This window comes from Nicotiana sylvestris, chromosome 3 (genome assembly GCF_000393655.2).
Source record: "Nicotiana sylvestris chromosome 3, ASM39365v2, whole genome shotgun sequence".
NCBI classification, from domain to species: Eukaryota; Viridiplantae; Streptophyta; class Magnoliopsida; order Solanales; family Solanaceae; genus Nicotiana; species Nicotiana sylvestris.
The window spans coordinates 30,548,319-30,569,343 of record NC_091059.1 but is presented as its reverse complement, the minus strand read 5'-3'; positions in this window follow the sequence as shown (position 1 = coordinate 30,569,343).

The window sequence follows — 21,025 nt, the reverse complement described above, 5'->3', positions numbered from 1 at the left end:
ACTATGGGACGGTATCTCGGGATATCGCCCTATACTGGATATTTATTTGGGGACTACGGAACAGTATTCCGTATAGAATTTTGAAAATTCAAGTTCATACGATTGAATTGGAGTTAGAGAAGAGGTAGATTTTCTGGTGTTTTGTTGCAGAAAAATCCTTCATCGCATTCATGATAGTGGAATCTCATTCGCATAGAGCCTCTGGGAGAGGCAGCTAAGTTGTACTTCGCGTTCGCGTAAGTGTGAAACCTTAAGCCTACGCGTTTGCGACATGGTCCTCGCATTCGCGAAGAGTCCGCTAGTGTAAGTTATGCGTTCGTGAAGGAGGAATTTGGGTCAGTGGGATTTTGTTCATCACGTTTGCGAAGAAGAACGCATCTGGGCAGAATTTAAAGTCCAAAAATGAGGGTTTGAGTTCATCACACAAAAAATTAGATTGAGATCTCGGTAGGAGGCGAAAATTGGAGAGGTTTTCGGAGGAAGTTTGTGGGTAATGATTCCTAACTACTTTTTGATTATATCCCATTAATATAAGATTCATTTCATCATTTAATATTAGATTTGGGGTGAAATTTTGGGAAAATAGAGAAAATTTCATAGGCCGAATTTTGGGATTTTGATCGAGATTTTTGTATCGTACTTGAGTGAATTTGATATGGTTAGACTCGTAAGTTAATGGGTGTCCCTAATTTGTGACTTTTACCCGATTCCGAGATGTTTTCCCCGAGACGTTGGCCCCGAGAACATATATATATATATATGTAATTGATTTGATTAGATTTGGGCCACTCGGAGTTGGATATTCGTGGTAAGTACGTGATATCGGATTGATTTTGAGCTTGGTTCGAGGTAAGTGGCTTGCCTAACCTTGTGTGGGGGAACTCCACTTAGGATTTTGGTATTGTTTTTATATGAATGCCATGTACGTGAGGTGACGAGTGCGTACGCGTGCTAATTGTTGAAAACCCCCACTTTTGTTTAAGTAAATATCTATGTTTCCTTTAATTGAGCAATACTTATATGTGAAGCTTCCTGTTTAGCTTTGGAAAGAATTCTTATGTGAATTTACTATCTTACCTGCTTTAACTGCTTATTTGGATTTTGTGCAGCATGTTTAGAGTAGGAATTACCCGTCTTTTGATACGAACTTGAATAGAACTGTAGATTTTCTTGTTGAGACTGTTGTGTATTTACTTTGGTACTACGGGACGATATCCCGGAGATCGCCCTACATGTTTACTTTGGGACTATGGAATGGTATTTCGGGAGATCCCCCTGCACATTTATATTTGGGATTACAGGACGGTATCCTGGGAGATCCCCCTGTACTAGATATTTACTTTGGGACTACGAAACTGTATTCTGGCAGATCCCTTGCACATTTACGGTTTGGACTACAGGGTGGTATCCCGGGAGATCCTCTGTACCTTTATGTTTGGGACTACGGGATGTTATCATGGGAGATCCCATGTTGCTATCTCTATGTTCTGAGTTATTTCTTTCAGTGATTTCATTTTCATTGACTATTAGTATTTTTAACTATACTGCCATATCTAATACTATTTTACCTTGCTATATATATATACATAGTCGGGCCCTGACAAGATATCGTCACTACTCCACTGAGGTTATGCTTGGCAGTTACTGGGTACCGTCGTGGTGTACATATTCCCTTTCCTGCACATGTTTCTTTTGTGCAGATCCAGGTTCTTTTGCTCAGCCATACTATCCATAAGGTAAGGCGATCCAGAAACTTCGAGGTATATCTGCTATGTCTGCAGACCTAGAAGTCCCTCTCTATTCTCCCTTTAGTTATAGACTTCTTGTATTGTTCTTCTTTAGACTTCTGGAGTTAGAACACTATGTATTTATTTAGCTTGCGATTCATGAGATTCTGGGTTTTGGAAATGCTATGTTCAGTTCGAGAGTGTTATTATTGTATATGCTGAGCGGTATTTTAAACTCCTTTATTATATTTACCTATTAATTTCTAGTTTTGTATATCTATTTCATTTCCACAATTTATTAGGCTTGCCTTGTCGTAGAGAGTAGGTGCCGTCAGGATAGTTCACGGAGGGAGAACTTGAGTTGTGATACTGGTATCCCATTCTTCTCTTTCTTCTCTTAAGCTATATATGGTAGCTCCCATAGAGCAAAACTGAGATAGGTGTGGCCAATTCTATATGTCTTTGTTACTGTTTAAAGTAACTCAAAATGTTTATACTTCTCTGCCTGAATTGTAAATACCGATAATCTTTACTAATTGGGACGTCGTACCCTTCTGTACCTTTCTTCTTTTACTTGTTGAAACTTGTATCTACCTTCTGATTCTCTTATTGCCTTTTACCATATGGGTGGATAGATATTCATGCCTAGGGCTCCATATCAAGAAGCTTACGCATCTTAGTATACACATAATCTACTAAAGACCTTACATTTACTTATCATAAGGATGATGCAAAATCGAGTTCCTTTGACTCAACTTTTCTACAACGACATTCAATATCTTGCCAACCATCTTCTTTCTGGATAGGTTATCATTGTATTATTAATAAAATAGAATTTAGAAGTTTGAATTCTTACAACTGAGCTCTACTGCACGATCTAGAGTAAGAAGAAAGAGTGACAATACTAAATGCCTTATGGCCTCCTGCTTATAAGTGTCGTGCACAACACACCCATAAACAAAACTCTTCTAGACACGGCTTATAGATTCCCAAGGACAGAACTGCTCTAATACCACTTCTGTCATGACCCAAACCAATGGGCCGCGACAGGCACCCAATACCTTACCCAATGAAGTACCAAAATAATATCTTTATTATCATACCATCATCGGTAAATGGGTTAAAAGGGCCGTCATGAGATAACCAGAATAAAACATAAGAGAATACTAGATAGAGGACGACCCAACATGATATGGAAACTTACACAAGTGACACACGGGCCAATAAGGCTGACATGATCGTTTGTAAACTCAAAACATAGGACGACAAGGCTATACAAGTATCCATTTACATGAAATATGTCCAAAGTATACTGACCACATAGGAAACTCCAGAGCTAGTGGAGTGCACCAACACCTTCTACTAAGCTGATGGCCTACTAGGAGGACTCTCAACCCGTCTATAGAGACCTATGGGCATGAAATGCAACATCCCTAGGCAAAAAGGATGTCAATACAGATAAAGTATGGAGTATGTATGGCATGAAAGCAGTATATATAGACGTGAAAAAAACATGGAGTACAGAACTCAACTTGTAAGTCTGAATAGCTCTGTGAATCATGAAACATTTATAATGTCATGCATATGCATATAAATGTCATATCATGCATAGGTATATGAGTATATAACATCGTCAATCCTCTTAGGGCATCCCATCATATCATCTCATCCTTTGTGGGAGAAATCATCAATGTATACTAGCTGATCAGGTGGTGGTGCGTATATAACGCCATAACCTTTCCCCATACCTCATATGCATATACTATATGTGTATATACGTCATATGGTCATGGATCAATATACATGTATAAATGAATGCAACGCATAATGAAGTAAGCCAATAATATCTCTCGGAATATCATGAGACCCATGAACAGATGATATGATAGTAGGACACATGGGGAATCTAGAACATAGGCATCACTAGTACCTCTATGAATAGAGTAATTTGTGAAAGTTACGTGCATGCTCATTTCACTGTATCATATGGATCATGCCAAAAAGAAAGAAGGGATAGCCTTAACATACCTCAAGTCATCAATGCAACTCAACAACAAGATTATACGACAACTAGTGCGTCAACCCTATCACAAAGAAATACATGTACAACTTAGATGTCGCTAGTAAATCACATATCTCAAACGATAACTCAATTCTAAAATAAAACGGGCAACATTTCCACTAATTTTACAGCTCCCTCAAGCCTATTATAGGCGAGATACAAACACAATACAATCAGTAGCTCTAAAACAATCCAACTACAATTCGGGACCTTCAATACAACAAAAATCCCAAATATACCATAACTTACCCAATCAACAAGTAATCAATTAGCCTTAAATTGCAACGATGAGCGACCGGCCTACTACCCAACTATATGTAGCATTTCGCCACGCTCTTCATCCTTCCAAACTCCATAAATCAGCAGCTCAATAGTCCAACACGAGTGGACTACAAAACAACCCACTAAAAGTGGAATAAATCAAACTCACGGCTTCCGATCATTGTCCAGTAAGTTCTAACTATTAGGTAATAAATTTATCAACCTTCCTTCATATTCAAAAGCTTAAGTACATAAAGTAGTCATTTTCTTAACAATGAAGTACCTTCCAAAACTCAAACTACAAAGAAAAAGAGGGGCAGTATAATGATACTTACGTCGTAGGGATCATTCTAATGTTATTGCCTCTTCATTTCGTGAAAGGGATGTTGATCTTGCTTGGAATTTCTTGGAAAAGCCTTGGAGATCTTGAGAGTATTTTTGTGTAAGTGTTCTGTGTATAATTGCGAGATATATAAGGGAAAATAACACTTATAAGCCCTTTTGATACCCAATTTTTCCTATATTATTTTTTCAAAATGCATATATATCTTCAAAACTATGTATTAGCATCAACTGATATTTGTCCATAATTTCTACAGTTTTTAAATTAATTTATCCTAGTATTTTATTTATGTAAACAATTATAAAATTGCATCACAAATGACTTCATAGCATTTCTTGATTTAATTTTACTATTTATAGTCATATTAAGTTTAAATTATTTCACAAATGGCCAGATTTACACTTTTTGGTTATAATTACAACAACTTTGCAATTATAGCCCAAGCATACATTATTGCATTATTTTACCAGAAAATGATCCATTGTATTTTTAAAATATCGAATAATTATTTATATGCATGATAATAATTTTTATAATTTGTTATTTATTTTATAAATTAATTTTTACTCAATTATCTCTGTATTTAATAAATAGCCCCTTTTGTTTCAGACTTAGCCCAAAAGACCAGCCCAAAAACCCTTTTAAAATTAGCCCAATCCCTTTAGGCCCAAATATACACCTGCCTGACCCAATTCCCTCTCATTCAATCCAGACCGTTGATCATTCAGATCAACGGTCTAATTCCCCTTTCCTTAATTAAACCTAGACCTAACCTCCCCCCCCAAACCCTCTCATTCACTCCTCTCACCTACCGTTATCACTCCCCTCTTATTTCAACTCTCTCGACCCAACCCTAGTTCTAAACGTCGTCACCGGCGTATAGCTCAATCCTGTGATGTTTCCATGTCTTCTCCGGCTGGTCTTGGCCTTCTACGCACCATGGCTCTTTGACTTCTTAAATCTATTCCGGCACTAGTTCGATTGGCTATCTATTCCACGTCTCACTTGCTTGTTGGATACTTGGCCAGCATGTTTATTATACTCTGTTTACTCCTTTCAATTGGTGTGATTATGTTAGTAACTTAGTCTCCTAATGACTATTCCTACACTCTGCCTCTATGTCTTAATTGCTTTTATCATGACTAACCTATTAGGTCTCTGAATCTGTAGACTCCTAATTATTCTGTGCATTTGTCGTCCATATACTTCCCCCTTTTACCCTGATCATATGTCATTGATGTGAGCTTTATATGTTCCTAGCCCCCTGAACCTTGTTTGTAAAGTTGCCTGTTAAATGGTTGTGATTCTGGGCATTCCAAGTCTGTGTGATTGTATATTGACTATTTGTTCTTCTCATAATTGATTTTAAAAATTGTTTTCCACTTTTAGTAGTTTCTCAAAACAGTTTTTATTCCTTAAAATCTTTTTTCTAAGTGTTTGCTAAGTGTATTCTAAACTATGTCAAGCACTCTAACTTTACTCTTAGACTATTAGGTTCTTCCTCTCTAGTGTGTGTATTGCCTAAGAATCCATGAGATTCCTCTGAACTCTAGCACACTGTGGCTGGCCCTTCCACACTGCACATAACCAGTTCTCTATTTTAAGAAAGGGTCTTGGTTTAAGCACTTCCCGGGATCCCTGAGCTCCTTAGGGAACTTCGACATACCATGACACACCATTGGCTATGAGACTCTTTGTATTTGAGACTGTTCTGAAGGCCTGGCATCCCCAATTTTACTTTGGGCCTAATTTAGGCTCCCTATAACTAGTTTATATTTATTTATGTAATTAATTAACTATTTGTATGCAATAATAATCTTTGTAAATAGATGTTGGGGAAATTAGTGAAAGGGAAGGGGATTCTTGTATGATTTTTCTGAGGGAATCGGGGAGAAATCATGCCCTTAGGATCACTATGCTTACTTGCATTAGAAATCATGCCTTGGGTTTATTATGTTGACTTGCTTTATAAACCATGCTTTTAGGATTGTTTGGCATACTAGAAAACATGTTATAGGTTCATCACCTGATTTGTTACGAAATTCTGCTTCTACATGATCATGATCACCTAGAAATTTTATTATTAGATCACTACTATAATCCTGCTTAACGAAACGTCTATTCATCATGTGCATTAGAGATCTTTCCCAAGGATTGTTATTGCATTCGCTTTGAAACCATGTCTACATCGCATAAATCAGTAACTATATTGTTTAAGAAAGCAATCTCAACACCTAGATATCACGTTCTAGGATTTAATGTACGTAAACCAGCTCTGTAATGTTCAACACCTAGACCAGCATGCCTATAGGACTTAATAAGTTCCAAAACTATTTGTTTTAAATTGATCCAGTTTGCATTTAGACAATATGTATATAGGGTATCTCTACCTAGGCAAGCTTGCAGGTAATTAAAAACTTATAAAAACTAGAAACTATGCTCTGCTTAATTGTGAACTACCCAGATTCAACAGATCCTAAAATCAGTTAGCAAACGGATTAGGTCTTTAACACTTTTACCTTAAATCAGCGTTGCATATTCTTTTCTTGACATGTTAACCTAGATATACTATAATTAGGATTCCTTTCAAATGTCTAAAACACTACTGTCAGAGACGTGCATTTGCTTGTTCTGTTTGTGGAGGTAAAATGTGAGCCCCCTTAATTGTTCTTTACTTGACAATCCTAATTGGTTTGGTTGTCGCCTAGATTTTTCTCCTTTAAATACCTTAGGATAGTCTAGAACTGCTTAAATTAGAGGTCCTAAATACCTCCAGGGCCACAAGAAAGGGACGAGTAATGCACGCATAGGATACATCTAAAGGTTGCTAGAACGCTTTAGGCTATGACCAAGAGGAGGGTAATTGAGTAGCAAAGGATATGATGATATATGCGCTAATACCACGTGTAACCCCTCTATTTGAGGAAGGCTTATCGGCGATTGTATAGAGGTGATCCTATAGGCTAACAAACCTAGGATCTCCCTCACCTTATTTACATATGCATGCTTAGACTACCTATTTGTTAAACTTCCTTTATTTCCATATGTGCGCTTAGACTGCCTATCTGTTAAACTTCCTTTATTTGCATATGTGTTCTTAGACTGCCTATTTTTTGAATGACTAATTCACATAATTGAGTTTGGCAGGGACCCACCGTTATGGACCGCGAGGGGTTCCTAACACCTTCCTCACAAGGTTATTTAGAGCCCTTACCCAATCTCTGGTAATGCAAACTAGTTATATGAGTTCATTGCTCTAGGTGCCCTAACGCACTTTAATCTGTTAGGTGGAGACTCTTTAAACACTCAATTCCAAAATGAAATGAGTTTTTCCCAATGAATGTCGAAACCCGGACTCCGCAAGGAAAAAGGGGGCGCGACAGCATGGGGACTATGCTAGGGATATTTTAGGCTCTTACCATAACGAACTAGTTTTTGTGAATTAGTCTTAAGCACGCTTTATCCTGTGCACCCTTCCCCTTATTTGGATTTAACTGCTTATTTTCAAGCATTTATGATTTCCTTTATTTCCTCAAACTGAATTGTCTCTTTGTTTCTTTTTCTTATAACTTTCTTTCAATCATTTAAATACTGCATTTATCATTTTTTTAACGTGCAAATACTTGACAACATGCTATTTATTGTTTCATAAATCATGTTCAACATCATATTCCACTCGTGCGGAATCAAAACTATAGCAACACTTGATGAGTGTTTGCGCTCTTCTTATATATCACCCCTTTAAATTCGAAAAGGCATATTTGCGGTAAAACTAGTCGATCAGCGGTGCATTCGGTGGTTCTGTGCCTTTCCCCCTCAAGTTATCCACTTGAGGGTCCAAGTCTAGACCTCTATAGTAACCTTACTCTGATTAATTATACACGCATCATGATCAAACCTAACCGGGTTGATATGTTGTCCACATGATAACACTTCATGACAAGCCTCACCCAAAAGTTCATCGGGTTTTCCATAATCCCAACGGATGTAACCACGATTGTATGCATTAATTTAGGAGAAATAAGTGCCAATATGCTAATCATTGTTGTATAAATAGATGAACCTGGAGGGGTAAAGGGCCTAACCACCTTTTGTTTTGCAGAAAATGAGGCATGATGTCCCCAGATTCGGCATGGTCGGTAGCATACCTTCACCTTTGCTAGATCGGTGGAGGGACTTCCCTCAAGTGAAAAAAATCATATGAAATGAGTCTTAGGAAATTTGCTTTCTCTATTGGATCTTTAGCAAAACAAAATGTTGAACGAGGCTGCCACCATGTTTTAGGACAAAGAAAGGGTTGTGTTCCGCTTTGGCGACATAAGAATGACCCTTCTTCTGGAAGAAATAGGGGGATTTGCTGGGTTGCCTTGGGATAGCCCTGGTTTATTAGTGGCTGAAAATCGCATCACTGGAGGATTCCTTAAGATGATGGGGCTGATAAAAAATGATGACTTGGAGTGCCTAAAAAACTCCTATATATAGCTTTCGACTTCCTCTATGAACGATATGATCAAAGTAGCTCTTACCATATTTTTGATGATAAGTTCTCAATCACCTCCTTGGGTTGGGTTCATCGTAGGGTCTGCGTGTTCATTGTGTGTTTCTTGGGCAAGCTGGTATTCCCGATCCAAGGGTATAGAATCCATGCCAGGCTAGCCATAGTGGCCAAAACTTTGATAGACGGGATCGAGGGGCAGACATATACCACTGTCCCTATGATCATTGCAGATATGTATCGGGCCTTGAAACGTTGTTAGAAGGGGTTCAGATTCTTTAAGGGTTGCAATTTTCTATTACATGTTTGGTTAGCATCTCCAAAAGGGTCAATACCGCCAATTGTTTCCACGAAGGCCGTGGAATGATCACATAGCTTTCCATAATCCTAAGAGAATGGCTTATATTCCGGACATGTTTTCTCAACCTAAGGATGTTGTTAGGATGGGTGCAGTTTTTCAACAAGTTAACTGAGGACCAGGTTCAGTGGATTTTTGAGTGGTTTCCCACCAACGAATTCATCATTAGAGCCAGGGATGTTACACACTTGGTGTTGATTGGGTTAAGGGTCATATACCCTTATGCTCCCCTCAAGGTTATAAGACAGGCAGGTAAGAGATAGGTCATACCACAAGTCGCTAAAATGAGTCACTTCATAGCTGATTTTAAGGGTGACGCCATCCCATATAAGAATGAAGCACAACATATGTGGACTTTGAAAATAATCGTAGAAAAGGATGCCATCGAGCCAGACCAATATCATGCGGGTCAATCATACTTTTACCCCTCATGGTTGGATGATAGCATAGCAGGGATCTTCGAGCCAAGGGTTGGTCCAGGAAACAGGGTCATAAACGAAATTGCCGAAGCTTAGCATATGGAGTCTGAAGCTTAGCATATGGAGCAGCATAAGGCCGACATGGATATGATCTATGAGTGGTAAGAGAGGTCTGCTAAATCAATTGAATACTTGGAATATCTAGAGTACATCTTGAAGGAATTGGAAGGGAAAATAAGAAAGAGGGTCACCGATTTCCAGAACGCCGAGGGAAACGAAAGAGGACATTTGGCAATGGCATTCTTACTGCTGAACCTGTGCGAGCTGGGGGAATTGATCGACAATAGCATCCGATCTGGAGATGGTCCTTCTAGGACCAAGTAGATTAGGTTTACTTGCTTTTATTTTAAATTTAATAAGGCCAAGTGCTATTAGCAACATTATCTTATTTAATGTCATTTTGGGTCGTCTATTTTTAATATTAATGAAATGATGCAATTATTGGGACTGAATTTCTCCAAATCTATTTGTCGCTAGGCCTACCTTGGGAACAACGAGTCTCCCAAATTAGGCCATGAATTTACATTCTTGCAATATGTATTTAAATACTGCAAACATTTTAGAACTCTTACTGACATGTTTAACTTTTGTTTTTTTATTCCTTATTATTCCCATCCCCTAAGGTTGGTTCGCACATACTGGCATCATCAACATATCACACCAGGTCAAGAGGCCCTCCACCTCCTCCTCCACCAAGTAATACAAAGATCAGATTGAAAGTTAAAATGGATGACTTAAGTGGTATTTGAAAGGAAAATGTGCAGAATGCGGAAACTTCAGACAGCCGGAGTACTCCGGCATCAAATGATTTGGTTTTACGGTTGGAATAAAAGATACCGGAGTTACAGGGAGAACTTTAGCAGGTCCGCAACATAGCAAACCTATACCTCACCCTGAATGTCCCTGATATCAACAAACAAAATACCAAAAACCCAGCACCTCCCCAAAATACACCGAACCAGCATCCACAAAACCCTCCCGCACCATATGAATATGCAACTCAACCTCAAAATCCCAATCCCTTACCCATACTAACTCCACCACAACACCATCATCAATCAATCCAATACCTACCAACCGCTACCTATCATACTCCTCAGAACACACCACAACCCATTCCTGATCCTCAAAACACAACTAACAAACACCACTACAATCAAGTCCCTGACACTTACTAAAAAAACCCGATATATGTGAAAATCATACCTCACCCTACTCAACCAATCTCCTATACACAAGAATCCACTAAGAAAGACTTGCTCATCAAGAACATTGCTAAGGAACTCAAGAAATTGACAAGTCGAGTTCAGGGTGTCGAAGGAGGCATAGGGATAGAAGGTCTGAATTTTGAGGCTCTATGCATACAAACAGACATGGAACTACCAGAGGGTTACAAACCTCACAAGTTTGAGATGTTTGACGGAACAGGTGATCCCAAGGTTCATTTAAGAACTTACAAGCTCGTGAGGGTCGGAAAAGATGAAAGGATCTGAATGCAGCTCTTAATGAGAAGTCTTACTGGAGATTCCCTATCCTGGTACATAATCCAGAACTCTAAGAAGTGATCCAATTGGGTGAGTATGGCATCAGAATTTATCAGACGGTTCAGGTTCAACACAGAGAATCCACCGAACGTCTTCTACATCCTAAATTTAAAGAAAAAACCAACTGAGATGTTCCGCGAGTATGATACTCGATGGAGGTCAGAAGCAGCCATGGTCAGACTGGCATTAGAAGAAGAACAAATGAACAAGTTCTTTGTCATGGCACAGGACCCTCAGTATTATTAAAGGTTAATGTTTATTGATAATCACAAATTCTCTTATATCAAACTTAGAGAGAGGATTGTAGAATGTATCAAAAGTGGAATGGTAATAAATTTTGAGGCATTACAGGCCATGAACAAAGCATTGCAATCAGGAAGCATATCAAAGAAGAGAGATGTAGGGGCAGTAATAGTGGCTCAAGGCCCAAAATCTCCACTCACATACCAAATACCTCCACCCATATACCAAACACCTTTACCCACATACCAACCCTCATCTTCTAGATATTCCCAACTAGCCATTGCCTATCACACCTATAATTCCCAAGCATCTCATTTTCAATCACCTCCGACTCGCCAAAACTCCCCAAGACCCCGACCTAACTTTCATTGAAAATCACTTAGACAATATACCGCTATTGATGAACCTATTGACCAGCTATACGAAAGGCTAAAAGACGCTGGTTATGTCACTCCTATTGCCACTATGGTAGTGGAGAACTCATCTCAATTGATCAATCCAAACAAAACATGTGCATACCATTCCGGTATGAAGGGGAACACCATTGAAGAGTGTCAAACATTGAAAGATAAAATCCATACATTGATTGGCAACAAGGTCAAGCAGGCTAAAGAAGCTTCACCCAATGTTCGCAACAATCCTCTCTTAGATCATAAGGGCAGTGGGATACATGCGATAGAAATAGATGAAGAATTGAATCCTGAGGGTCAATCAGGCTTATTCGAGAGGGCGATGACATTAAACCTACAGTCACACTCACTCCTATTGTATTACAGACGCAGTCGCCAGTCAAGGTTGAGGTTTCTGCATCAGTTCCATTTGAGGTTGAGGTAGCTCCGCTTGCAGCCACACCTGTTCCATTTTAGGTAGAAGTGGCCACACCTTTCATAGTGAAAGTATCAACAACACCTCCTTTCCATTCCAAAACCATACCCTGGGATTACAATGCCGAAGCTAGGAGAAAGGGAAAGGTAAAGGTGGAAGAATCTGATGATGCACAAGGAATGAGGATCGAGTAAGGAGGCCACTACCAAGCAACTTGTCATTGAAACAGGGCCAAATGATCATTGGAGGAAAGTACGTGCAATGGAATACTCCATCATTGATCATTTGAGCAAAACCCCAACTTCGATATCCATCCTATCACTATTTGCAAAGTTTAGAGGCGCACAAGAATGCTTTGATAAAGGTGTTAAATGAAGCTTACATACCCAACAATATCACCTGCGGAGAAATTGCCAACATGGTAGGGCAGGTGCTGGAAAGTCATAAGATCACCTTCCACAAGGATGAATTACCGCATGAAGGGCTGAATCATAATCGATCATTGCATATCACTGTACAATTTGATGACAAATTTATTGTCAAGAGTCTTGGTCAATGGAGGTTCAAGCCTCAACATTTTCCCATTGGATACTCTGAAAAGATTGGGTAAACATTTCCAAGAAATACGGGCAGGAGTATGAACGTGAACACCTTTGACGGGTCTTAAACGGCCACCGATTGGGGAGATTAATCTTTATCTACAGATGGGCCAACTTGGTTCGATGTTAAATTCCAAGTGCTTGACATATCAGATACATACAATCTTCTGTTTGGTCGACCTTGGATATATGCCGCTAGGGTTGTGGCTTCCACACTACATCAGGCCGTGAAGTTTGAATGGAACCATCAGGAGGTGATTATTCACAGAGTTGGGAGCAACTCCATTTACACCAGTCAAACCATCCCAGTTATCGAAAATAGAAGATGGCTAGGAGGGGAAACTTATCACCATATCGAACATGTCAATGTCGTTGAGAAAGACAAATGGTGGAGTAACAAAATAGAAATCATATTGGCATGGTTTGGCTATGAACCCGGCAAAGGTCTTGGGAAGAATCTTAAGGGCATTACCAAACCAATATAGTTTAAATGTGATGATACAAACTTCGGGCTCGGAACCAGTATATATGGCAAGAGTATGATGTTTGGTCACCGTCGTAGCGTGCTTATTACCCTCTCGAGCAACCAGTACCACATCTGGGTCAAACGTTTCACCGAGCTGATACAATATGGGGAATGACAGAAGAAGAAGCTTTAGCTGGAGTGAGGAATTTGTTCCTAGAAGACGGGGATAAGGATTGCAGTGCGATAATTGAGGAGGGGGAGGAAGATGGCCACACCATTCAGACTGTGGAAAGGGAGTCGTTCTCAGAAATTGGACCGCCACACCATCTCGGGCCCACCGAGTTCCTGGGTAGCTTGGCATTTAGCCTAATTTACTTTTATAGCAATGCTAGGTATTTCAGATGTTTCAGTAATTTTGTTTTAAAGACGCGTTTTGGTTCAAAATAATTGTTCAATTCATCGAGCTGTATTTGCTTTGAATATTTTCGAATTTAATCAATGCATTGCTATTTATTATTCATTATTTTCTTTCTACAACATTATTATTACCTTTCCTTATGAACAAGTGACTGTGACATGTAATGAGACAACGCAACATAAGTTTAGTGACTCGGAAGAAGATGATGAAATAACTGAGGAAGTTGTTAGAGAGGTTGAGAACTTTGAGAATAAGCCTAAGTCCAACCTGGACGAAACCGAATCAGTAAATTTTGGAGACGCCGAAACCGTCAAGGAGACTCGTATAAGTATTCACTTATCACCACTAGAGAAGGAAGAGTACATTTGTTTCTTGAAGGAAAATGAGGACAACTTTGCATGGTCATATGATGACATGACCGGTCTAAGCACATCCATAGTGGCTTAAAAGTTGCCTACCAATCAAATGTGTCCGCCGGTGAAGCAGAAACTCAGAAAGTTCAAACCAGATATGAGCCTGAAAATCAAGGAGGAAGTTACTAAGCAGATCAAAGCCAAAGTCCTCAGGGTAGTTGAGTACCCAACCTGGTTAGCCAACATTGTACCAGTTCCAAAGAAAGATGGGAAAGTCAGAGTATGTGTTGACTATCGAGACTTAAACAGAATAAGTCCCAAGGATGTCTTCCCACTGCCAAATATCCATATCCTAATCGACAATTGTTCCAAGCACGAGCTCCAATCCTTTGTGGATTGCTTCGAGGGTTATCACCAGATCTGGATGGATGAAGAAGACGTAGAGAAATAGCTTTTATTACACCATGGGGGTGTACAACTATAAGATGATGCCATTTGTCTAAAGAATGCTGGGGCCACTTACATGAGAGCCATGACAACCATCATCCATGATATGATACACAATGAAATAGAGGTATATGTTGACGACGTCATTATCAAATCCAAGAGGGTCACATATCACATAGCAGACTTGAGAAAGTTCTTTGACAGGTTAAAAAGGTACAACTTAAAACTAAACCCCACAAAGTGTGCATTCGGGGTTCCTTCAAGAAAGATATTAGGATTCATTGTCAGCCATCGGGGAATTGAGTTAGACCCGTCCAAAGTTAAGGCTATTCAAGAGTTACCGCCACCAAGGAGCAAGAAGGACGTGATGAGCTTCCTAGGACGTCTCAACTATATCAATTGCTTCATAGCACAATCCACAGTCATATGTGAACGCATCTTCAAGATGTTAAGGAAAGATGCTGAAAAAGTTGGACCAATGATTGTCAAAAGGCTTTCGATAAAATCAAGGAGTACTTATCCACACCACCAGTCCTAGTTCCTCTAAAACATGGGAGACATTTGCTACGCTATGTATTTGTATTATATGAAGCTTTTGGATGCATTTTGGGACAACATGACGAGATAGGGAGAAAGGAGCAAGCCATATACTACTTGAGTAATGTGCACAGATAAAATTGGAGGGTCCAATTTCCATGCCATTATGACGCCCCACGAACATACTTCCCAATGTTGGAGACTTGGGTCAAGGTTCACCCTCGAGGGCTGTCGATGCTCGACCTCGGGGCAATGCAGACTAATGGCTATATTGGAAAAGAGGGGAGTTCCCAAGGGGTGCAGCTAGAGCCGACAAGGCCTGTCAAGCTAGTTTGAGCCCGTGTCATGAAATCAACTAGCTATCACATCTCCATATCTTTGTAATAAATGCAATTATACTGTGATAAGATCCCTCTTTCCTATATAAAGAGGGTCCTTGCCATACTGTAAGGGTTGGTTGCTTCACACGAAATACACAAAAACATTATTTTTGCCATTTAACATATTCTCTTGATGTTATTGCTTCCATTTATTATTTTCTTCTTAATTATTATTCGTCATTTATTGCTTATCATTGGCTATAAAGAGCCTCCATTGATTTTATTATTATTGTTAGTCACTCTTCAACTGCCTTCTATAGCTCGCAGTGGAGCTCCAGAATCAACCCCGATGACCCTGCATCTATAAGTTCGAGGCCTCGATTGTTAACCTATCAGTTTGATTATCACCCTATCCTTGACTCTCATTTCGTTTCTAAGTCTCACATATGTAGCATCAACTACTTAACAACTAGAATAAAAATAGATCACGTATTTTTAGAGTCCCATAATCAAATTTAATTGTTATTACCATTTTCACGGTAAACAGTTTGGCGCCCACCATGGGGATAAAAATAATAGTGATTATTTTCTTACTGGTTTCATTACACAACACAATTTATCTTTCACACCTGTTCTTGTCCAAGATCTTCAAGTTTCAGGTTGAAATTCCTAACTAAGTAAATAGAGATGAAAACAACTACCTTGAGAACCGGGGAGAGAACGGTATGGCTATTAAAGATATTGGTATACCACCACGGAACCCTGTGAAAGCACCATAGATGACCTCCAAGGGTACAACCTCACGCAATGCCCAATGCGTTAGTACTGCTCCTCACATTCACCAAAAAGCACGTCGAAAAGTTCCGCGGGAAACTTGGCAAAATCCAACCTGGGCAAAAAAAGAAATTCCTCGGCATGTCGTTCATATGATTATTGGAGGGACCGACATTCCTCAAGTGACCATGATCAAACGGACAAAATTATCTGCCGTAATAGAGGGGTCGATCCGAGACCGCGTAGCTGAAGACACCCTTGCATTCAGCGAAGAGGATCTCGAGACCTTGGCAGAACCATACAACGATGCACTGGTAATCTCATTTCTTTTAAACAACATTCAAGTTAAACGTATACTCGTGGATCTAGGCAGCTCGGCCAACGTAATCAGGTCGGAGGTAGTAGAACAGCTTGGATTGCTCGATCAGATCATACCCACCTCCCAAGTCATCCACGACTTCAACATGGACGGCGAAGTAACAAAAGTAGAAATCACCCTTCTAGTCGACACGTCCGACATGGTTTTGAACACCAAGTTTCAAGTCATCAATGGCGACATGGGGTACAATGCATTGCTTGGGAGGTCGTGGATACACAACATAAAGGCAGTATCATCAACTCTGCACTAGATGATAAAATTTCCAGCAAAGGATGGCATAACAACCATATATGGAGAACAAAATGTGGCAAAAGAAATATTTTCAATTTACCAAAAGGCGTCGGCCCCCGTACTCCCGACCTCAGATGTGTATAAGAGCATACAGACCCTAGAGGACGACGAAGAAGATTTCCTCGCCCCTCAAACTTTTGTTTCCCCCGAAGAGTCAGATGCAACAAAACCTACAATTGAAGATCTGGAGCAAGTTGTTTTGATCGAACACTTCCCCGATCGTAAGGTATACCTGGGAACATTATTAACCCCCAAACTCAGGAGAGAATTCATTCAATTTCTCATTAATAATATCGACTATTTCGCTTGGTCCCACTTATATATGACAGGTATCCCACCGGAAATAACCTCCCACTGACTGAGCGTCGACCCCAGGTTTAAACCGGTGAACCAAAAAAGAAGACCCCAGTCCAAGATAAAACATGCATTTATCAAGGATGAGGTAATAAAACTCCTTAAAATAAGGTCCATTAGAGAGGTAAAGTACCCCAAATAGTTGTACAACGTAGTAGTAGTACTTAAAGGGAAATAAGCTAAGAATGTGCGTAGATTATAAAGACATAAATAAGGCGTGTCCCAAGGATTCATTCCCATTTCCTAACATCGATCGTCTGATTGATGCTACGGCCGGCCACGAGACCCTCACCTTTCTCGATGCCTACTCGAGGTACAATCAAATTCAGATGAAACCCGAAGACACAGAGAAGACTTCATTCATCACAAAGTATGGTACCTAATGTTACAATGTAATGCCCTTCGGACTAAAAAATGCAGGGGCTACGTAACAACGTCTAATTAATAAAATGTTTGAGAATCAAGTGGGTAGATCCATGGAAGTTTATATTGATGACATGCTAGTTAAGTCCCAACACGCAGAAGACCATTTAACTCATTTGCAGAAAACATTCAACATCCTCAGAAGTTACAACATGATGCTCAACCCTGAGAAATGTGCCTTTAGAATAGGTTCGGGAAAATTCTTAGGCTTCATGGTAATGAACAGGGGGATCGAGATTAACCCCAATAAAATCAATGCCATCGAAGCGAACACGGTGGTAAATAATGCAAAAGACCGTGCAATGGCTGACAGGGTGAATAGCGGCTCTGGGCAGATTCGTATCGAGGTCATCCGACATGAGCCATCATTTCTTCTCTTTACCCAAAAGGAAAAACAACTTCGAATGGACTCCATAATGCCAACGCATCTTAGAAGAGCTGAAACGATATCTGACTAGCCCACCTCTGCTCCACACATCAAAGGAGGATGAAGCACTATATCTATACTAGGCCGTATTTGAGATAGCGGTGAGCGACATGTTAGTTCGAGAAGAGCGAGGTACCAATTCCCTGTTTATTATGTAAGTCCGACACTAGGGGATGCCGAAACTAGGTACCCACACCTTGAAAAATTATCTCTTGCGTTAATAAGCGCATCACGAAAATTGAAACCCTATTTTCAATGCCACCATATTTACGTTCTAATGACATACCCCCTCCGGAGCATATTGCACAAACTCGAACTATCCGGTCGATTGGCCAAATGGGCCATCGAACTAAAGGGGGTACGATATCGAGTATCAAACTCGGACGACCATCAAGTCCTAGATTCTAGCGAACTTCGTGGCCGATTTCTCGCCCTCCCTTATGCCCGAGGTAGAGAAGGAACTTTTACTAAAATCAGGCACGTCTTTCAGGGTATGGACCCTGTTCACTGAGGTGCCACAAATGTGAGAGGATCCGTACTTGGTATAGTCCTAAAGCCACCTACGGACAGTGTGATATACAATCTATTAAAACTGCAAAATTGACTAACAATGAAATCGAGTACGAGGCTATGATTGCAGGTTTAGAACTGGCCAAAAGCCTGGGAGCCAAGACCATTGAAGAAAAATGTGATTCACTCCTATTAGTAAACCAGGTAAATGGGAGCTACGAGGTCCGAGAAGACGGGATGTACCTCAAGAACAGAATAGCGAGGTCGATGCCCTCGCGAACCTGGGATCATCTGTTAAAGAAGATGACCTACTCCCTGGGGCTGTTATTCAGCTATCTAAATCAGTGATCGAGGAAGGTCATGCGGAGATTAATTCCACCAGCCTAACATGGTACTGGAGAAATAAATATATTGATTATCTGAAAGACGGAAAATTACCCATGGATCCAAAGGAATCAAGGGCATAGCAAACCAAAGCAGCCCGGTTCTCGCTCAATGAAAACAAGGCACTGTATAGAAGAACTTTCGATGGCCCCCTAGCAGTATGTCTGGGGCCAGGGGATACAGATTATGTACTACGAGAAATTCACGAGGGTACTTGCAAAAATCACCATGGCGTTGATTCCTTGGTCCGAACGATAATCAGGGCAGGCTACTACTGGGACAATATGGAAAAAGATACTAAGGAATTCGTCCGAAAATGCGATAAATGCCAGATATTTGCCCCTGTGATTCATTAAACCGGCGAACAACTACATTCAGTCTGATCGCCATGGCCATTCATGAAATGGAGGATGGACATCATTGGGACCCTACCGAAGGCACAAGGTAAAGCTAAATTTATTTTATTTATGACTGACTATGTCTCAAAATGGGTGGAAGCGCAGGCCTTCGAGAAGGTAAGAGAACAAGAAGTCATTAACTTCATTTGGGACCATATTATATGCTGATTCGGAATTCCTTCCGAGATGACATGCGATAACAGAAGGCAGTTCATCGGAAGCAAGGTAACACAATTACTTGAGGGTCATAAAATCAACAGAATCCTATCGACGCCGTACCACCCATGTGTGAACGGCCAGGCCGAGTCCACAAATAAAACCATCATCTAAAACATAAAAAAGAAGCTGGAAAGCGCCAAGGGAAAGTGGAGAGAACTGTTGCCCGAAGTGTTGTGGGCATACCGAACAACTTCTAAATCAAGCACAAGGGAAACACCTTTCTCTCTAGTGTACGGAGCTGAGGCTTTGATACTACTGGAGGTCGGGGAGCTGAGTGCTAGATTCTAACACACCACTGAAAGCTCAAACAACGAGGCCATGACAACGGCCCTCGAACTAGTAGACAAAATACGAGAAGCCTCATTGGTCCGGATGGCCGCCCAAAAGCAAAGGATCAAAAGATATTATAACAGGAGAACAAACCTCCGACATTTTGGAGTTGGGGACTTGGTCCTAAGGAAAGTCACCCTCAACACCCTGAAACACTAATGAAGGAAAGCTAGGCCAAAATTGGGAAGGACCGTACTGTGTCCTCGAGTAGTCAGCAAAGGGTCTTACGTGCTCGGTACCATGGATGGCGAACAACTTCCAAGCAACTAGAACATATCAATGCTTAAACGATATTATTGCTAGGGCATCCGATTGAAACTTCCAAAAACACCCTCGAGCACGCATTTCACTCTTTTCCTTCGACCGAATTTTGTCCCGAGAAGGGTTTTACCGGCAAGGTTTTTAACGAGGCAACGGTCGTATGTTACCTAAGGACACTCAATAATTATTCAAGATTTCTTTTGCAATTTACCTCGAATACAGGGGGTATCCCCTCATAAGGCCACCTACTCGGGAAAGACAAGATATCCCAACTGGGACCTCGATATGAAAGCAATGTACCAAGCCAAACGGTCGAACGAACCGTGCCCATATAGAGCAACCAATCCCTTAGCAGCAAAAACAAGTATATTTGTACCATGTAATCGAAGAATACTTTTCGTCAAGGAATTTCACGCTGCAAAAGAAAATCGATGTTTTAGAAAAAAGAACTCCTCTGTAAAAAATACCCCAAACACTCGGGGACTGACGTCAACAATTCAACACCTAAACGACCCCTATGTCGGAACTCCAAACTTGTATGCCCTCAATAAGGCAACATCAAAGTTATAAGACGTCTCCAAAGCCGAAAGTGTCCCGAACACTCTGAGATTGGCGTCAAAATCTCTAAAATCACATGACCTCAGGGTCGGAATCTCTGAAATCGTAAGCCCTCAATGATGCAATACCAAGTTTACAAGTAACGGCTCCCGAGCTAGGATACCCTCGATGACTCAGTGACTGTATCCAATCACCATTCATTAAAAAACCCGAGGCCATAATGACCCCGAGTGGGCAAAC